The sequence below is a fragment of the Varroa jacobsoni genome, unplaced genomic scaffold (genome assembly GCF_002532875.2).
Source record: "Varroa jacobsoni isolate VJ856 unplaced genomic scaffold, vjacob_1.0 scaffold_681, whole genome shotgun sequence".
NCBI classification, from domain to species: Eukaryota; Metazoa; Arthropoda; class Arachnida; order Mesostigmata; family Varroidae; genus Varroa; species Varroa jacobsoni.
The window spans coordinates 31401-50990 of record NW_019213583.1 but is presented as its reverse complement, the minus strand read 5'-3'; the positions used below and the strand labels follow the sequence as shown (position 1 = coordinate 50990).

The window sequence follows — 19590 nt, the reverse complement described above, 5'->3', positions numbered from 1 at the left end:
GCTGAAGATTTTTAAATAAGCTAGCGGCGATGGCAACGAAGAAGCACACACAGAAAGGGGCTAACTAGAAAAAGTTAAACAGTGAACTACGAAGAAACCGATAAAACATCCACTAAGCAGGGCTCTAGCTTCTATATGCCCCCACCGATACAACTAGTACAAAATGGACAATAGTAACAGCAACGTTAACTTGTTGCATCCGGCGACAATCTTTTAGCGCAGAGGCATCACCGTGGCTCTTCTATATCTGGCAATTTGTATGGAAATTAGTGTTAAGGTCAGGTCGGCGGTGACGGCGTCGTCAGGGGGGAAGGCGACTATCACCGCAAACACAGACAACAAATAACCCCTGCAACAATATCAACAACAACAGTCACAGCGGCGGCAACAACAGCAAGGATAAGAAAACCAGGCACAAGACAAGGCCAAAAGCAATAACCGCGGTCGAATGAAAACCACAGCCGGATCATGTTCTGAAATCCCTTTCGTCACTGTGGATTGACAACTGGCCACCAAGTTACCACCCGTTAACAGTAACGGATTTCGTAACGATCTAGTGGGATAAATAAGCTGTGAAAAAACGGATCTGTCCATCGTTCGCTGACAAATTTCCTCTTCATCTTCGTCTATCTCTCTATGCATTTATCCACAAATAGCAATCAAACGGATGTTTTTTTCCCTGTTACCCAAACGATCCTTTGGCGAGACCGCAAAACCGTCGTAACGAACTAGTGAAATCGGTGACAGTGTAATTTCGGCGTGAACGGTCGCAGTGTTACGCTAGTGGTAGTAGCATAGTGCTGAAAACTGGCGACCTTTGCTTTTGATGTTTGGGGGGTACGTTATTGCAGCGTCGTCTGCATAAAATAATTATGTCCGCTATTCGGGAGTATGGGGTTAGGAAAGCAACGATGAGGATTATCACTCTTTGACTAATACGCAGGCAGACAGACATATATGGGCTAGTGGACGGCGGATGTCGTAACTCGAGCAGAATGGCAATTGTCGAGACGCTCTGCACCCCGATATCTCTTACGTTTTCCTCTGTTTCTGTTTGCTTGTTGGACTCTTTCGAGGCTATTGATTTCTAACCGGAGAAAACTGACTAATCAACAAAGCTAATTAGCCAGCTGAAGTGAGACACGCAGACAGAAACGTACATTGTCAGTTCTGGTTACGAAGCTACACGATAAACGTGTTTATAGAACTGTTAAAAACATATGATAAAACGTGAAACCCATAAAGAACTGGCGTGACAAACCTTTCTACATACCGTTTTTCGATCGAATTGTCGCATTTTATCGAAATCGAGCTTTTCTTGAGCTGTCAACGTTTTCATCGTCTTAGCATTACCGCTCGCGTAACAATGTCCTTATGTACTGATTTGACAATTGTGTAATATTGGTGCTACGTTACAAACTAAGCAAAAGCCGACGTTATATCATGTACGAATCCCACGCTGTCTCATTCTAATCAATGATAGATGAATCACTAAATAAACGATTTCCGTTTGTTGGCCTGAGAGGATTTTTCCGGTTCTTACTCTATCCGCTATACGCAAACATTTTCATACGTTATATTTTTGACAAATCAACGGATTGTTGATCGTTTAGTTAAAGATACAATTCGAGACGTATTTATTTTATTTACATACGTATAACATTATTGTTGTTCTATTAAAATTGACGTTTTTTGGCACTTGTTTCTTATGCCATCATTGGCCGATTGAACGCGGATTGAAACTATTGATCGTTTTATCTCTTAATGAAACCTTGGAAAAGATTACGTCAATATTTTTCAACGGGCAATTCTATTATACAAAAAAAAGATATGACAAATTAGCACAGCTTTGCCTGACAACGAGGACATAGGATAATAAAAGCCTGTCAAAAAAACGGGCACAGTTAATTTGTTCGAGTTATTTATAATTAAATATTATATGTATTGTGAGGGATAATGGACTGCTACAATTTAGTTAACATGGAACTTAAATTATACATGAACGAGCTAAACTAGAGCGATAGTTTTGCTATGTGTATTAAAATTATTTTTACACGCCTTAATTCAAACGCCTATCTCTGCATACAAGCGGTTTCATGAGAGCCGTATATCTACTGTTCGCGTTTCTGTATGTAATTATCTATGGCTTCTCAAAATGAACTGATAGTGAAATATGTTTGCTTGCCAATTTCCTTCCATCGAGCACAGAAAGCTCTCAATATCACAATGATTTTAGTTGGGAAAATAAGTAGGTGGGGTCAACGTTATATATTTTTTACTCGATTTAGAAAATAATTGAAACGTGACGATGAGGTGCAGCACTATTGTGAAATGTTCATAATCCATGCTTTCGATTGTCATGCCAATTGTTTGCCAGTCTTTTAGGGAACTCAAGCTGCATATGTCGTTTCATTTGGAAGCTCAGGCATCGGGAAAAGCCTCCTCAAGGCGCTCTTGCCCTTTGGTCCACTACCTCTGGCTACCTCTCTGTTGATCCTCAACACTTCAACCTTCGTTCTTCGAAATGTTCACAGCGTACTGTGTTTTCGCTTAAGGCCCCCTTACCTAATGTCTTTACCAACCGTCAATAAATCTCCGTAACGCTGTGGCGTTCGAGGAACGAGACTTCACTAGGAAATGAAAAATACTTCATTTCTTGAACTCATCCGATTTTCACTCTCAAGTTTCTAGAAAATTAGAGTATTTATGAACCGAATTTTGTCTGCTAACGGCGCGTAGTTCAAAAGTCATTCACATCCAAAGTCCACCGAAGTTGCTTGTAACAGCCTAATAACTTCGCTAGTCTTATTGAGCGTGACAATGCCATATTAACCTTTGCGGTCCTACTCTAAGCCATCTTCACAATGCAATTAGCTTCTTTAATTGTACAATGATACAGTTACTCCGCGTTAGTCAAATGCGATTTACTGGCCATGGGTAAATGTCACGTACGGTACAAAGAATGACCTTAGCGTACGTACTCTCTACACGGAAACATGCCGTGTTACCGGAAAAACAGCTATTGAATTCCTAATAGCAAGGTGCTTTTTCTCTACTTATTTGGAAAAATAATTAACATCGCAGAGAAATACAGGCGTGAAAATTGTTTTGTTACTTGCTACCAAACATCCTGCATCTAATTAGATATCTACGGCAAAAAAATAAAATTCTGTTTTTCTTCAATATCTAGTTAAATTCTGTTTGATTGACTCATGTAATACGTCGTATGTCGCCATTTTCTCGGTATTTCGATTTTGTCCGTTTGTTCCTTTTGCACCTGCTGCTATATTTCCTTTTGCAGCCGCTTTCCGAATCAGTCGTCTAAACTCCCCTTTTTCCAAACACATCTTCACAGGATAGCCTGCTATCTACAACAGCTACTTTTACAATATATTTAATTTATTGCGTACGCGTAAATACAGTCGAATCCTTTCATCGTAAGATGCCATAGGGCTGGAGTTGGCATACGCAAGTCTTATTTAAATGAGAAAAAAAAGAGTCAAAAATATATAGATGAAATGTGGTCGAAGACCGCAACGACCATAGCGACAGCGGCAGCATAGCTTACGCCAAGAAGATCAGTTAATTTCCCGCGATTCTTCCACGCCGCTTGTTAGAAACAGGGCCGCAGATGCGGCCGCTGGTGTCGTAGGGAACAATAAGCAAATAACCATCGTCTGTCTGTGAAGCGTGGCGCAATTTGAGCGAACGAGACGGTTCGCACCAATGATGCCTACGCCACGGGAGCCGATATCCGCTTGTACCCAAGTTAACCGCAACAGAGGTCACTAAAATAGCCCTCGTTCGCACGTATCGTACCACACTACAGAGCCATGCGGCACCCCAAACTTAAGTGCATAGTCTAGATACGGAAATAGCGGCGACGACGACCATTTTTGATTGTTATTAGCCCTACTCTTTCTAGCGCATACGACAGCTCCGTATTATGGCTAGTTACAGTGTTAACGGTACCGCTTGGAGTATTGACTAAGCAATTACTATAAATATCGTTTAGTGAAATAAAATGAGCCACACATTGACCTAGAGATGATAAATAGTCAGTGACAGTTGTATTGGCCTGTGCTTGGTGGTGCACAGTAGTACTTTACTCTCGCCGCCGCAGGCCCAAGTCTTTCGATAACGCAAAATGACCCCTCCCCCCTCCCTCCAAAAAGTGTACAAAGACACAGATGCACGAACGTGCTCATGCAAGCATGGAGGGCAAAGCAAAACAAAATTGAAATAGAATGGTACGTGCAATAAAGGAAAAAGACGAGAATTGAATGTTCCATTGTGGAACATTTGCAATTGTAAACGGCCGTTAAAAAATCGTGCCGAACTGTTTCGCCTGTTGTTTATGAACTTCCGGTCTGCGTTTATGAAAAAAGAGAGCTGAACTTTACAAATCTCTATATCTTTTTTAGTTGTTTTGTTATTTCATATTGCCTCATCAAACGTAAGTTGTGGGGGACGATGCGTGAGAGAATCCGCACGTGGATGAAAAAACCAATTTCCACTGCATGCCGTTATTATAATATATTGTAACAAGACTGAGTCTTTCCATTAGTAAATAACAGTAACGGCTAGCGGTGGCAATGCCGCTGCATTACCAGTATCTGTATGGTGTTAGAGCAACGATATCGCGTCGGGCATGGCGGTGGCGCTAGCCACGCCAGCAGTCTCTGGCTGCTGTCTGCTACTGATGTTTTTAAAAAAATTAAAATCTCCATTGAGCCGAGTAGAAGGGATGAAGCAGCGCCACGGGGCGCAATGGCACGTAATGGCAGACCAATCGAAAAAAAATAATGTCAGACACAAAGACGTAACGCGTGGCGACACACTGAACGCAAAATTGTCACGATACAGTAATCAACGGGGTAGCAGGACTGTCTGAGACAAGCTTGTTAATAGTCGGCTGCTAGGCGAGACGCGGTTAATTGTTCAGTGTGTGTCAAGCAAGTTGCACTAGGACGCGGGTAAAACGTGAATATGACACGTACAGATTGCCTAAGTATATATAATGTTTGTGAATAGGCAAAAAAATGATGGCACGCGTAATTGCGATATAACATAATTCGCAGAGTCGTTATTGTATTGAACTGTATTTCTATAGGAGGAACTGGCGTTTGCAGTTGCGGCTGCCGTAAATAGTAATGAAATTATTTTCAAATTAGTACTAATGCATCTTGCGTTCAAAACCAGAACGTGTTTTTTTTATCTGTACCGCTGGCAGGGAGCCGGTTTGTGGCACGATGTCCGAACAACCATTTCAAGAATTTCTTATACTATACGGAAATTGCATTGTGCTCTACATGTTAAAATATACCAGTAAAAGAAGCATACAGCGGGATTATTATAACGTAGCCCCAACGTCATGTATCGAGTAATGATATCTGCCAAAATTAAATAATGAATTTCGAAGCATCTATTCCCATAGCATAAAACTGATTTTTCATTTTCATCTGATTTTTTTTAAGTTTTTTTAGGTGGTATCGGCGTCCAGCTCGTGTTTTACATCCGCAATTTTATTAGCTGTTTTTAGACGAGCGAATTACCTCGAAACGTTTCATTTAGCAACTAAATGACTAACTGGAATAATGAGGAACGCCCCAATTCCTGACTTTGCCCCGTCTGCTGCTCCAGTTTCTGGATATGAATCATATGTAACGGGGGTTATATGAACAGGAAAAGCGGCCAAACTATTCACCCCCTTATTTTTGTCAATCTACTTTATTAGTGCACACAAACTCTGTTTCCTAAATATCGATAAAAAAAAATCGATATTTCCGTAAAAGGAAAAGCTACTTATATATAATTTTTTGCATCTCCTTTGTTAGTCATTTTACTCCAACTGCAATGGTACCATCAGGTCTTTATCGTAGGCCAAATCGACCGGACCGATCTCACGTCACGATCCAATACCGCCAATGATGCAGCGTTCCAGACTGCGTACTCGTACGTCCTTCACGCTAAACACATAACGCGCCACTCCGGCGCCGCCAGCGTCGTGGGGAAGTCTAGCGCTGTGGCTCCACCGGAATTGACGCGGGCGTTAATTGACGCCTGGGTCTCCTCCCGTGGTAAGCACACGTATGCAGCCTACGATTTAAAATTCTAATTTCGTACGTTTCGTGGTGTAAGGTTGCCATCCGCCAGAAATCTTGCGGCAGATATCGTCGCCGCAACTGTAGGTGTTACAATGTCAAAAGGAACATAAATTTATCTGGAGCAGAGGGAAGATTAAGCGGCGGCAGGTCACGCACGTCGACTGAGAAATCGTTTGTGGCGCTACGAAATCGAAAAAATCGCCGGTACCGTGATTAAATCATACATTACATTGTAATTAACTAGTTATAGAATGTTATATGTATTACACTGGTAATGATTCGGTACAGGGGGAATGATCTAGATGAACTATTAGCTTTTTAAGATCGCATTTTACAGAAACGTTGATGAATCGACGATATGCAGCCAGCTGCAATGAGGGGCACTATAACATGACGTTGGCATACGTTAACAGAACACTGGCGATATCAGTGTCTGCCGTATATGAACCATCGCTACTAAGCGTTATTTAAGCAGTATCCCTGACCGAATAACTCAACGATAAGCGGAACGTTCGACTGTGCACCTTTCAGGACCGCCCTTCCTGAAAAAATGAAATTTTCGAACTTAAAGCTACGACGGAATGAAATGCGAAGGATAAAATCGTAATAATCAATTAAAGGATCAGAAGATTTCCACCCGATGCGCAGAGGTTCAATGACAGTGTTTAAATTGTAAATAAGGCCACATCGCAGAGATAGGTTTAGCTTCTACCGCTCTTAGTCCTGCCCCTGCTCTCCCTTCCTTCCCTCTAGCGTTACGTACTCTCCGAAACGACGAATAATTTAACACATCATTAATGTAAATGACAAGCACCGACAATTTTCTCAAAATAGACAGACATATTTATAGATTATTAGTTTCGCATAAAATCCACATCAAAAGGTCATTCGACAACGCCGAACAGCGTTGTCACACCGTGCTGTCAACGTGTTGTAGCAATATCGGGATATTAAAACGTATCCACACTCTGCGCAGTCAGCGATTGCGACGGCAACTGTCGATAACGGCCGATAAAACAACCCGCTGTTTCGTATCATACACGATCGAGTGGAGTATGCCAATTCCTTGTATGTTTTTCTACATGCATTCCCCCTTGACTGAGACGAGATTTTGCTGCTTTAAAAAGGAGCAAACAGCTATAAAGGCTCGGTACTAGGTGATCTGCCGCGACGTTATTAGACCACTGCGAAGATCTAATCACCGGAAGACAACCTACCGGGCGTAATCTTCGCACCGGAACTGGGTACCAGACGGCTACGCTGGGCACGCCCACGAGACGCTTCATCTGCAATCTGTAGACGACGACGGTGGTTTATACGCTGCCGGTTTATCCATTTGCGACAACAGTAATAGATAAGGTTCATCGTTGGAGATGACACAAAAATGAATCTCGACCGATTGAAAAGCAACATGGCTTCAGATTTAATTTGTGTACGCTTATGTACCTATGGGTGTGCTTCTCGTAGTTCTGATCATAGAACTGCTAAAGGTTGAATTGGTGCTGCGATGTAGCTGGTAACGCGCATCGATGAACAAGTAAGAATCAAATGTGAAGAGGAAATGAATAGAACCGATAATCAATTGAAGGTGGGGTAACGAGATTTTTATACTACATGTATTTAGATATGTTCTTCATGAAGCTTGTGGAAACAAAAAAAGAAAAATAAGAAATCAAGCTTCTATAACCAATAGAGTAATCTGTATATTGCCTAGGTAGTATGCTGTTATATACATATTGCAGCGTCAAACAAAATAGTATTTTAATAATCTTAGCGTATCGCGACCCTTAATTTCGAATCATATAGACCTATAGAATGTTATATCCCGAGGCATCGATAATGTGAGTGAATATGCTAGCATATTTATTCAGAAGCGGACCTCGTAAACATTTCAGATCGACTTCAGTTCAAAATTGTTGCAAAACTATAACCTGACAGTAATAACTTAAAGTCGATCTAAGGTTGCACGATAACGTAAACGCAAGTGGGTGAGTCTGTGGAAGATTCGAAGACCGCAATATTCTAACAAGTATTTACGTTCGAAATGAAACTAACTGATGACGTCTTGAGATTATTAATAAGCAGGAGCGTAAAATGGTTACGTAAGCAGCTGGCAGTAAGGTACTTAACACATACGAGCTAAGTGAACTATTATATATAGTCTCTATATGGACAAGTTACATGCATCGCAACGACAAACCGTATTTTCACAGCTTCCGCGACCACTTGCATTTTACGCAATAACTGCATTTATTTTTACCCTATTTCTAACCAGTCAGTTAAGTATCCAACGCATTTAAGCACAAATCTTCTTTGGTTAAGATCTTGTTCGTACCAGATCATCGCCGAGAGGATTCTTCAGTATATTATATATGCTAGGACGGTGCTTACAATTAGAAGCTCATATTGGTTTGTCGAACGGTCACAAATATCAGCCAGCCGGTTTTCTAGGCTCGTATTAGGTTTGTTAGGTTTTAGCTTATTTCATTAGCCGGTCTTTGTTTTGCTTTGCCATTTTATCTAATGGGGCTATCGAGCAGTTGGGCATCATCTGCCGCCGCTAGATTCAACCACGGGACGTTCCTGCATCTAATGGGCTTCTATACGTGCGCCACACACACAGACACAAATAGTTTTAGGGAGCTGGGCCTTCTCTCCGGAGAGGTTTTGAAATATCGCTCCCTTTCGTTGCGAGCTATTGGGTCGACCCAGTTGCTTGTTTTCATTGTGATATCGCGATTTTTAAAACGTCTCCAAATTGTTGTTGTCACTGTCGTTGTCGGCCGTGACGCCGCGCTCGTGTCTAAAGGCAATCGTCGCAATAGTAATGATGATAAGAATACGAGCGACAATGATGTGCCCCATGCCTATTCGTTTCTTCGACAGGGGCAACCAAGTGGTTTGAATACGCGCGATTTAGTTTGCCCCACCCCCTCCGCCGCGTACTAGCCTAAGCAGACGATAACTGCATTCTTACAGAGTGCTTATTCTGGCCACCGGGCACTCACGCTTACGTATATGAATTTTATTTTCGTCATTGTTGTTACGATGCTGCGGCGTCTTCGGTCGACTTCAGATGGAAGTCGGAAATTTGGAGGCGCCTTATTCTCTTTCTGTCGACAACGTTGCCATTATAACGTAATTGCTGCTGCTGCTGCCGCCACTCGTTTACATAGTAATAATAATAATAATAAACGTTAGTCAAGTCACGGTTACATAGCGAGTATTGTCGAGGACCGACGGCGTCGCTACGACGCGGCAAATCAGTAGCGAATTAGTAGACTCCACGTAAATACGGCCCCAGTTCACATGCTATCGGCGCTGTGGTGGCAGCTTGAACGCCACTCTGACGTCATTTCTGCCGCAAAATTGCAAACCAGCACGGATCGTATCTGCTGTTGTTCAGTTAAGTATGTGTGGCTATATAATTGCTGGACGGATTGCGTACATCGAACCGCGCAAGCTAAAACCGCGAACCAAAATGACAGTTCTTTCTTCCGACACATATTTTGCACGCAAACATCGCTAGAACTTTTGCTTTGTGTTAGGCGCATCATGGCGCAAGCAAGCACGGTGAACACTTTATTACCGTCTATTTGATTTTAGCTGCCGGCATCATCGCATGATAAAAGCAGACAGCGATAGCATCCCTGTTTCATAATCGATATTCCGAGTGATTTTTATGATATTTTTAGAGCAGATTTTGCCTGTCTGTCTGTCCGTGTGTGTGTTTTGTCTACGGGTTGGGTAAAGACTAATCGGTGAATTGCGGGGAAGCTTGCCGACCCCCCGCGGTTGATACTGCTGTTATATCTATAGGTCCAATTTATCTGGCAGCTCGTTGATTACGATAGGGCTATTTTTGCATAAGAGAAAGATAGTCTTGGTCTCGACCTTCGTACGACGCCTCAGTGACGTAACATAATCGAGTCGACAGGCATTCCTTGACGTCAAATAGCTTTAGGAGGGTTAGAAAAAAGTCCCTCTGCCAAGCCGGATTCCAAACACGTACAAGATTACGTATTGTAGGGTAATTATCCAGTAGACTGTGTTTACTTTCTAGCTCGATTGTGAAAATAAATCTGGCCAGTGCGGTCATCCTATAGAATTCAATCACGGTGTACAATTTGCTCTTTTTTGGTTATACAATTACTGCTTTGGACGTTTGATATTAATGATATCTGTCATCGAGTAACATACGAGTGTTTAAGAAATGCTGTCAAATAATTGTTTTTCCAATGCTCCTGGCTAACTAGAAAGAAAATTATCGGGCTGTTTTTATTTAGTAGTCGTGATACCCTACTTTTCTATACACAGCTTACTGACGATGAAGACGTTTATATCGCGCTTCACTCTCGAAGCGGCTTCATCGGCGTTCAGCGTTTAAAGAAAGAATGATTTGGTGTTATTTAAAGCTTTTTTGGCATTCTTTTTAGGTATTTAGCTTGCATAACTTACTATATGAAGTCATTATGTAGCAGATATAAGCAAAGTGTTTGGTCGCACAATTCAAACAAATAGCTTTTCTGCTACGAACATATTATGGCGCGTGATTACTCGACATCTTAACTTTTCTATATGTTACTTGGCATTTTTGTAACCGTATATATTTTACCTGTTCGCATTTACTCAACTATCTTGTAATACTTTATCCGACGCTCGACAGCTGCTTCGGGTGCCACTACAAACCTCTTATGCTTCATCTCGATCATAAACAGCGTTTGTTTAAATTTCATTCTATTGTTGTCGCTGATAAGCGAACCTTAACAGCGACTAAATCAGCCGGTTTGCTGAATGGGGTATTGTACGGACGCGAAAATCTACTGCTGTCGTCACGTCAATTTTGCCGCCATTGCGCTTTTCACTACTGTGCATTGTATGCGCATGTTCAGTCTCGTGACTCGGCAGATGATATTCTATCAGTCGGCTTGTCAAAACCCCTTAAGCAGTAATGCCATGCTTGTCATATATATATATATATATATGAACCGTTACAAGCGACGAAAAATAGCCGCCTTTTGGCGGTGGCGTTGTTGTCGCTCGCCGTTACAGCTGCTACCGATCCCCTAAACGTCGAAGTGTGAACAGTAAACGTGAACTCCAGCCCAACGGCAATAGCAGTTTCATTCGCCAATGTGACAATGCATCTTTGGCATGCCATTCGTAGCTGATCATTATGATGATACATTTGTGGCATTGACAACTGCTATTGTTATTTTTTGGCTGTAAACAGTAGCGGGTAACGGTTTACAAGTCTATCTAATAGGATAGGGTATTGCGCGTAAAAAAAAAAAAACACGCGTAAAGCATATTTCGTGAACACGCCAGAATGGATGAATTGTTGTGTGGTGTTTCTGTTGACATAGGCAAGTCTATCGTTCGCATATCTGTGACGAATGAGGTCTGTGAAGGGTCATGAAGTAGCTAACCCCCGATAAAATGTAGTCTACATAGCTAGCTATATATAGATATATATATATATATATATATATACGTATGCATACATGACAATCTAGTGTATGGATGTTCGAGACTTATCGGGCAGCAGATAGGGGCCATACTTTTAAAGCGCTGCATTTGCGAATCTTCTACATTAAATAACGAGAGACTTCAACCGTTACGAAATCCTTCGTTATAGCTCAGTAGCTAATGTCTTCGTCAATACAGCTTAGGCACACGTCGTGGTCTAGGCTTAGATTCGGGTGTCAACACACTGCTTGTTTCAAGCTGAAAATACCCACTCATCTGAAACGACTTATTTACTCGAAACACTTGATTATCGTACTAAAAGGTTTCACTTTTTGACAGTAAGCTAGTTTCTAAAGGATGGATACTGAAGTATGAATACAGTACAGCTATAGGAAACTGTTGCTTTAGCTTAGTTCTGGGGACAGTGGTGTTTACTGGGCTGTTCTCTGCCTAGTTAAATTCAGGTTTCATCTGTCATCATGACGAGATGGTACTGCTTGATTATGTGGAGCGTCCTGATAATCATCAATCAATTGACGTCTTCACACATGCGTAAATATTAAAACATCTTAGTTAACTTCTTCGCAGATGCGTTCGAGCAACGTTGACCGCTATCACGACGCGACAGAATGACATTTAATATCAAATGAAGAACAATATCTTCATCATTCGCCTGCAGTGATTTAACTTCTATGGCAGTTTATCGTTAGCGGGACATAATCATCATCTCTCGTCGCCTTTCTAATACCCGAAGTCATTATCTCGCGTCTGACCTTCTTGTAGGCTTTTTCCCCTTGCTAAAGGCCTTTCGCACAATACGCATGGTGCGGCTGTATCCTTCTATCGCCCTCGGCCCGCCTGTCTTTAAACAATTCGCTTAGAATGCCACGTCCGTTTTAAAGATGTTCTGGCAGTACAACGCCGAATAATGACTTTTTTTCAGATTCCTCAAGACATGGCCCATGGTAACCACTGCTGTTGTCGTTGTCAGATTATAGGAAGTCTATGTAAATGTCATTTCCGTCATCACTACAGATAATCATTAAGCCTCTTTTACTTTTCTTTTCCTTGAGGCTTTCTCGGGCTTGCGCATCGATCCTCCCACAAACGTCTGCGCGGAACACCATCTTGACTCCATCAAGCTTCGTTTAATACGTGGATATTGGCGATAGCCGGTCCCTCCTGGTGACCTCAGATTTGCCGAGTCAGTTAACCAATATAGGAAAAGCTTGGGTGGTATATTAGATGATTCCTAATCTTTGGTGTACCACAGATGTGGTTGCTTGACAGAAGTATGCTTCTTGCTGTCAGGGTTTCGATTATCTTTCAGTATATTTGTACAATCAAGGGGAAATGGGTGAGTCTTTTTTATAAGGCGTAGCAGCTTCCTTTCCAGCCTAATACTTCAAATGAGTAGGGAAAGTTCTAATAGGTATACAGAGAAAAACTATTCATTTATAGCATCTATCATATTGTTCTTTGACACTTAGTGAAACGCGGCTCTAGTGCGTTTGACAAACAGTGGCATGTACGTTATATTATACACGGCTCTGCTGCGCAGTCCGTATTCTCCTTGACCACGTTTTCCATTAAGTGTCGTGTCAGTCTAGAAATAATTCGTCTTTCAACGCGTGCCCTTCATGAAGACAGTTTGGGTCGGCGGAAATATAACCATAGTTTGGATAGCAAAATACATAGAGAAAAGGCCCGTTAACTTTATCGGTGCTAGCAATACATTATTCTATAGATGATTTCGAAAAATTCGCTATACCGTTGCGTACTCTAACACGAATATTTGCTGTTCGATTCTACGATCTGTCAACAGTTTTTTTCCTTTACTTTTGACGCTATTTTTTTGCACTATTCAAATTTATAAAACCCTGCGTATGACACGGGCAGCAGTCAAAGTTGTAGAAGAAACTTTTCAAATATCGCCTCAGCCTAACATCTCTACCACGGTCAGATCACCATTGACAATTGCAGTTAACGAGCTAATCACCTGGTCCAAACGGACTTGCTGCTTAACGCTATCTCTAACTAGGACGCCAACAAACGCGAACGCTGCTAAACACGACAAACGTATATAATCACATGTTGCTATAGTTTAATCTATTGCACTATTTGTATCCTATTGTAATACTAGTCCTATTTGGTGCCAAATGACAGTGGCGTAATAATTTCTTTTCCATATTCTTCCAAAGCATTCGCATTTCGTCAAAGTTAGCCGGAGGCATAACTTCACGAGCGCCTGACCGCGGGTCCGTCGGCGGCCATATAACACACGAATTATCTGCAGCTAGCACAATGGCACACAGCATGACTAGCCGTGAAATAGAAGATACGGTAGAAATTCATCAATTATTCGCCGCTTAAGACAGCGAGCATTTAGATTCAACTATAATAGAAGAAGTAAAGGGAACTTCGTTTTCAATTGAATGACGATGCTGATCGTCAGTGGTGATCGTGCCGAAGCTGGGCATCTAACGGAGAGGAATGTCCCCCGTTGTTGGAAGAGGGCTACGTCTTAGCTACCATGTTCATCTTCCATCATTTTCAGCTCTTGCGCACTCCGAGCCCGGCTCTTGCTACCGAAATCTATCGTTTGCTAACGTCCAGCTAATTCGCGGTAATCCGGCTGTCACCTTACCTGTGCAATACAATGGATAAATAACTGAATCTAATAGAACCAATTGTGAAATGCTTGTCGGCGATGCTAGATATATCAGCGGATAGCGAACACTCCCGCTACGTAAGTGCACGGGTCCTCACTACATGCTCGTGCACCGGTGTGTTAATTATTGAAATGTGGGTCTTGCAAATTGGGTGTGTTTTTAAGATAGCCGATTTTTTTTTCGCATTTTTCGATTCGTCAACGTTTCTTATAGGGACATTTTATCTCCTAGCTTCAAAATAACGCGTTATCTAGGCGAAGAGTTCGCTTCACATAAACCTAAGGTGATGGTGTGAAGCGAAGGTGAAGGTGTGATGTTTAATGATTGACATCAACCTTGTGGACGCTCACCGATCCGAGACTATTTTTTAAAACACAAATTTAGTGGTAGACGGCAGTCGATGTGGAACGTTGTAAAAATTATTTGCCATATCAACGAAGTGTCCATATTAGTGAGGGAAATTCTGCGGGTAAAAAGCATAGACAGTCTCTTTAAACTTGAGCTTATATAACCAATTATATTGCTCTGTTTCCCTGGGTAGATGCAGGTGACAGTAAGAGGTTTAAGCCTGGGGATATCTTTCTAATCCCTTTTAACGTCAGACGAACGTTCAGAACGCATCAATTTTTCGTAGGAAAACACAAACCCGATTTCATGAGGTTATCGGTGTAGGGTTTACTTACTTTTTGGTCGAGAGATGGGTATGTTCATTCAGCATGTAACTCACCATTGCCGATACTTAGAAAGTAACGAAATACTCAAATACGTTTTCGTTGCTTTACATAGGTAGACAATCACTATTTATTTATTTAGAAGGCCCCTGTAGCCGTCGCCAAATCATGCAATGAATTGTAGGTAACCAACGTATTATATCAATTTCGCTATCCAATAAATATAACTATCGTCCGAAAAGAGTCACTTTAAGTTGGATTGCCAATTTCGATCAACTTGAAGGTCGAGCGCAACTCGTAACCAGGCTAGCCATCCCACGTAGAGTAATATTAATACTATGTTCTCAGTAACTATTGACAACTTAGCCGTGCTTTAACTGGAAACGATCGATAGCTGTAAACCTTCTTCTACTTCGCCACTGCCGTCCCTTAACGGCACAGGCAAGATCGTGCTTACTCAACGTGCCGGTGCTGATAAATATTTAATCTCGATAATAACAAATGATAACAAGATAATTCAATTGTTTCCCACGATATGAGCAGAGCAGATTTCATCACAACAACTGTAACAGCGTAACGCCGCTCTAACAGCTTCCGTCACTGTAGCCTTTTATTTTACGTCCGCCGTATCGCCGTTAGGCGTAGCTCCATCAGACGGCTGGCTGGCTGGCTGGCTCCCAACACGAAACGGACCGTCTGTCTATGCTTTACGGGTAGACTACAACACGACCCTACGACTGGCAGGCAAATACGTTGCCCACTACCGTGACCAAAACTCTGCGTCTACAATACACATAGATACGTGCCGATAACAGAAATACCAATTATATTAATAGCTTTCTGCTTTTGTCGCCAAAATTGCCCCATGGCAATTTTGCTATTTCAAAGTGATAAGCAGCCTGTGAGGACGAGGTGCGCTCACAGCAGATTGTCGTATTCTGTTGTACAATAATATAATCAAGCAGCAATGTTAGCCAACGCGCTAAATTCAAGCAAAGATCAACAGTGACGATTGACAATGTCTGGTTCAAAGTACAGTTGAATCTTTCGTCTTCTACAGCCTGGTCCATTTGATGTTGTACTGTCAATATTAATGGCGGATAGCAGCTTCATCTCTCCCGATCAGCACCACAACGACCGTATTTAAACAATAGCAACTGCTAGATGAAGAACGGACGTGTTTTAAGTGAACGAGCGGCCTCGATCAGTCGCGTTAATAATGTTGCCAATGGCATCGAGCAGACGCTTTGATGGATAGAAAAAAACAAAAAAAGGCGCGGTCACGTCTCCTGTTTGATTTAAATAGCTTTCGGCTTGTCTAGAAGAAGCGAAAGGTGGACTGAGGTTGCCGTCTCGATACAGAAATGCTATACATGATATCTAGAGACTAGATTGTCGCCGTGCGCATTTCTAGCAGTTGCGGTAATATCTGTAGCGTATTTTGACGTACGCTACCGTCGTCTTTATGGCCATCGCTGACATCGGCTGTCGAAAATCCTTAGTTTCAGAAGATAAAGGATTACTATACGAATATAATGTATATATATTCATTATGATAATAGTTGACCAGAGACAATTGAATTGTTCCGTTGCCTGGTTTGGTTTTACGTCTAAGACGCTCGTAGCGATCATGCGCAAGTCGTGCGAAATGTCGTCGTGGGGGCATTTTTGACTATTCTACGATGAATATAAGCACATTGGCGTAGGTTCGGAAACAACCCGAACGAATAAACCCATTTTAAATATGTGACGATTACACATACGCATAAATATATATATATATAATGTATATAGTAACACTGAGTAGGGATGATATGTTTCGTTCGAATAAAAGAAAAAAAACTGTCCAAATAGTCGTCTGTATACATAGATTAATTTTTTTGAAGTTTCTCGTTGCCGTGCGTTGGTTGGTGTACGTCGATTTTCCGTTCCTTTTCTCAAACGGGGAACGATTTATCCACGTCATATTGGAAATAAATTGACAAAGACATATATGAGATACAGAACCCCTAATAGACTGTATAGTAGTGTAATTACGCGCATAGCTATATGATCTCCATGCAGAAAGCAGAAATACTTTGCCGTTTGCAGCTGCCGTCAGTTGTTTGGCCTGTTTCTCTTCTGTCATAACGGGCGCCATATCCTACTAAGCCATGAACGCCCATTGTGGTTTATAATTTTGAGTGAACTTTTTCCACCAATAATTAGAATTCAAGTTTCGTGCCAGTGTCTATTGACGTCGAAATTTTTATGTGTAGAACTTCGTGAAAAAGAAAATTACTGGAACTTCGTCAGCGAATCTGTTCGCACTCTATCGCGTGTCGAACATTATGAGTATGTCTCAAGTTGCTCGGCGCGAGTGATGCCACTGCTACAACGGTCAAGAGCCATTTATAATAGAGTACTTACAAATGCATCTTTTGCCATTACAAACGCATGCGCCATTGAACAAGCGAACCGGCTAGAGGGACAAGGGAGAAACCATCCTGTCGAAGTTTAGGCCCATGAGTACTGGCGACATATAAACACCTGCACACACCGTTATGCATCCACCTTAGGTCATGCACTTCAATCACTTCAATGCAATATTATATATATATATATGCGTAAAATCTATATTATAGTAGAGTATCTATACTACTAGCAGTAATAATAGGCGGACGAATATCATCAAGGTAGCATAATACAGTCAAACAAAAAAGTACAATACGATGACAGTTCTGTGCCACCTCTGATAAACAACCGCGTATATATCGCAGATCCAGTGTGGGCATCTGGCCCAATTACAGCTGGTTACAATTCTGATTTCTATTTGTTGGAGACATAGCGTTCTGGGCGGGGGGTAACGGCCGCCCGCAAAACGTAGTTTTCCCGGTATCAATGTATCATTGTACATTAGTTGTTTTTACCTATTACGTAATAGCAATAAAAACATCAGTGATAGTTAATCACAAGAAGGCTCAACTGAACGTTATCAATGTTATCATCGTAGATGTATGCATATACGTCTATATAGTTAACATAATAATAATAATAGCTATATTACGGTTTTCCCTTTCTGCGCTATAGATAGATAGTGGGCTTGCTAGAAGATTATAATAATAGAGTGCGCGCGTGGATGCGTATATACGTTTCTGCCTTAGTTTAGCTTGCTTGCCTACAGATAATTAGAATAACAATTAAGAGCTTTGATGACATAATGTTAGCACGTACCCGTATCCGTGATACATCATAATGCTATGGTAAAGTTCATGAGATCTTTACCTGCATTACGTATTTAACTGTACGTAAAAGCTGCTATGATTCGTATCATCGATCTAGGCCACCGCCGACGTCATTGCTGCTGCTGCTGACGTTAGATTTCCTCATTAATTTTATGTTATGATTGGCGATGTTTCTGTAGGGACGGCGCCTTGAGTCAGTAATGCGAGTACTGTATGTGTAGCTTCGTTACGTATACGTTCAGCCTCTTCCGAAGCTGACGCGCAGGACAACGAAAGTCTATTAGCGGTAACGCTCTGGCAACTTTTCGACGATAACACGGATGTAAAGCAACGTCTAGGTCTATGACACCGGTTGTTGATGGCATCACGCGGAACAATAGGCAATGTAAGAAACAAAAACCAGCGGGCAACATCTCTATGGTTCTGGCACGCTTGTCGATGTGCGCTTTCGAAACCTTTTCAAAATTACCTCTTAAAGACAAAACTTAGAGAACAACGATACAATCATCGTCGTCGTCGTTGCCGTTGTCAGCAGCAGCAGCAAAAAGCGCAGAAGACCGCGCACACGTTGAAACGGACCGATCGCGCCCTTTCAATGCGGATCACGCGCCGATCGTACTATGGTCCCAGCCGCAGGCGATGACTAGCGACAATGAATGTTTGACGTTCGATGCGACAGTCCTTTGGTGATCGATGGGGACTTTAAAAATTCTGAATGTATCACTTATTTATTCTTTTACCCTTTCACTGTCTTGCGTGCTGCTGATTGGCACCGCCGATACGTTCCCCCGGCCGGCATGTTTATCGTGCTGCCACAGGTTAACGCCGATGCCAAAGTCTACCATATCGAATACAGACAAATAGAGATAAAGTCAATATTGAGGAATGCTATTGGTATATAACTGCTATTAACGGAGTAAAGAATTAGTCTAGATAATTGTTAATCAAGCGACTGTATCAGAATTAGAATCGTCAATGAGTAAAAAGTATTACGATATACGTAGACACTACAGATGATCGTAGGGCCAAGACGGCTTAAAAACACAAATAATACGACCCTATGCGTAAATACAGTATTGGTAATAGATTAAAGAATAAGACCCATATTAAACCCGAACTTAGCACCTGCTTCGATTTACGACTAGAAGGTATCTCTTTTGATTCTTTGAAACGAGCAGAAAATTATGAGGGGCGCCATTGTCGGACGCTGTTGAGTTGATAGTGTATACCTTCAAACCTAGAAAATTTATTCTCGTCCATAATGCGGCACTAAGTTATTACGATATTACCAGATACGTAGTAACATAACTAGCCAAGTAAAATCAAGTCCAAATACTAGTAGTTCTTATACCTCAGTCGACATAGTTATTTGTCCACACGGGACAACCGAAGTGCCCTTACCAGGAACGATGCAATCACAGATTCCAGGTTCGTAAAGCAGCGCCTG

The 19590-nt window shown here is 41.7% G+C and overlaps 1 protein-coding gene and 1 long non-coding RNA gene across 3 annotated transcripts in view; both read right to left on the bottom strand.

Annotated features, from left to right (window-relative positions):
* The window catches only part of LOC111262610 (uncharacterized), a 71466-nt gene that overhangs the window by 31728 nt on the left and 20148 nt on the right, over positions 1–19590 (bottom strand). The gene's annotated exons all lie outside the window — the stretch shown is intronic.
* LOC147753174 (uncharacterized) lies at positions 14993–18751 on the bottom strand. Its single transcript, XR_015311984.1, has 3 exons — positions 18133–18751; positions 17329–17448; positions 14993–15702 (listed from the first exon to the last, which is right to left on the bottom strand). It is a non-coding gene; the product is annotated as an uncharacterized LOC147753174 (long non-coding RNA).